The following is a 2,430-nucleotide window of genomic DNA, read 5'->3' as shown; positions in this document are numbered from 1 at the left end:
ACGCATGTGTCTGCCGGGTGTATCATCTTCCTCCTCCTCAATCTCCCTCTCTGACTCCTCACGGCTCTCACCAGCGGAGGCAGAGCATGGTCACGCCCAGCCACTGCAAGGCTCCATCGGGGCCGGCCGACAACTGAGTGCACGAACGACATAAAATTAATTGATTTTCCATTCAAATAATATGACTACCATTAAACTACTAAAGATGTAGCAACTCTGCGTCAATTAATATGTATCGGAGGGAGCTCTACTACTACAACAACGCACGTGTGTATGCGATAGAAAACTCGTCCAGGTAGAAGAAACCCAAGGTCAATTAATCAGCCTACAGAAGCAACAAATTAACAGTTTGGAGGGTTCTATACAATTAAGAAGCTGAACATTATAGGCAGGCTACTGGTAAATTATGCAGAACATACACACGAGAGTGACATGTTTGGAAGGCACACAAGGCACACAACAGCTCTTCTCAGAGATTGTTGGCCCAAGCTCCATCTCTCATCCTTTTGACTGAAAATAAACATCAAAATACGCTAGAAGAAACCAAGGAAATAGAAATAAGGAAAAAGAGACAAAGAGAAATACGGCATGTATGATAAAGTTCTTATATTGATTTCTGTCAACCAATGCCGGCAAGAAAATTAATACTACCCCACACAAATGATTAAAATGATAAAACGCATGATTGCCACGGCACGTGTACTTTTTTGTGGGAAAACATGCTGTTAGGTGCAGAAGTAAAGAACATATCGCATGGATGCTTGTTGGCATGTATAAAATCATCAGACCAAGACAGAAGAACCATAATTATCATATCTAGTGGAACTAAGATTTACATAGTGGCAGCCATTGATATAGTTACTCAGGGGTAGTGCTACTTTTAAACAACAACTCTAAAGCAAAGTTACTGAATCTACTAAAGTAGAAGAGAATTCCAGTTATTTACCTGGGAAGCAACATCACTTCATTTCCAATAGAAATATGACGAGTTCATTTCCAATGTAAAGATACTCATCCTTGAAAAGTGAAACAAAACTGCAGAAGAGCAAGGTGTCAAAATCAGATGAGAAATTAGATATTGATAGTTGAACTTGGCAAGCATAGCATATGCTAAGATCGGACAATATGATTCAACGCAACAATGGAGCAAGTATCACAAGTAAACCAACACTGACACACTTCAGTAAATATGGTCTGAATATTTCAGAACTAAGTCTTAGGGTTTGGGTTCAGGGATGTGAAACTGCACCAATCATCCAATTTACCGGCGGCGGCAACAGACAACGGGTCAAATGAAAATTCAAGGAGTACTACTATCCAAACCACTAACTAAATCAAGATAGTGAATCTCAGACGAACACTCAGCAAGATTTGAAGATAGCAAGCATCTTCAGAGAAACAAAGAAAAGAACAATAGGTACAGCATGGAAGCCACCCTACTTGAGCGGCCGAGCTCAGACCTGTGCGGCTGCTAGTTGTTGCTGCACGCATGTGGATGGAGAAGGAGGAGATCCAGCCGTGGTCAGGGACCCTGTGTTCCTGTTGCTCGTGGCCGGCACCCCGCCGGCGTGGGCGACTGGTGCGCTCGCTCGCGCTGGAGCTCGCCCTAGCCCACCTGGTGCGGTGCGGCTCGCCATGGCCTGCGTCGTACGGTGCAGCTGCGAACCTGTCTCTTCTTGTTGAGCACGGAGGAGCCTTCTCATTCTTGCAACCTATGTACACACAGAGAACGAAAGAGTACTCATATCATACAGAAAATGCATGTAAGATTGTATCTTCAGGCACACATATATCTTCAACCGAAGCAAAGCAAACTCATACATATGCACATGATATCCCTGCAAGGATGTGACAAGTATATCGAGAATTAATATCAAGCAAGAAAAAAGGATGAGTTGCAGATTTAGTGAGGTGAGATAGGGCTGACCTGTAACTCACCAATCGCTGAAACAAAACTTGTGATCAACTTCCCCCCTTTAGTAACATCCATCTCCAAACTCTGGAATCAAATCAGAAATCCAGATGGGAGGAACGGAAAAAAATAGATGTGAATGATCTTTACAGAAAACGCAAAAAACCACACTTGCAGGCTAAAGACATGTTTGTAAATAAAATAACAACCTGTATGTAATCCGTCAGGGAAAATGATATTGCAAACAAAATTGTTAAATTTCTTCCTCTGCAAGGTGAAAACCCTCAAAAGGAGTAACCCCATGGTCCCATTTTAAATTTCTTGTGACATATTTAATGACTAAAGTTTTCAAATTTCTCGGAATATTAATCATAAAGCTGAAGAATGCATGAAACAACGGACAAAATATATCTATCATAGGATTTCCTCAAAGACAAAAATACAAAGAGAGTATTGGGATAAATTATCGAATCTGTTCAAGTGAAGAATGCATACCCAGGGGTTTTACCTCCCCCCAG

The 2,430-nt window shown here is 41.7% G+C and overlaps 1 pseudogene; it reads right to left on the bottom strand.

Moving 5' to 3' along the window:
• The window catches only part of LOC119282668, a 23,022-nt pseudogene that overhangs the window by 16,536 nt on the left and 4,056 nt on the right, over window positions 1–2,430 (bottom strand).

This window comes from Triticum dicoccoides, chromosome 3B (genome assembly GCF_002162155.2).
Source record: "Triticum dicoccoides isolate Atlit2015 ecotype Zavitan chromosome 3B, WEW_v2.0, whole genome shotgun sequence".
In the NCBI taxonomy this organism is placed as follows: domain Eukaryota; kingdom Viridiplantae; phylum Streptophyta; class Magnoliopsida; order Poales; family Poaceae; genus Triticum; species Triticum dicoccoides.
Note: the sequence above shows the minus strand (reverse complement) of the source record. Positions and strands in the feature narration are given on the sequence as shown.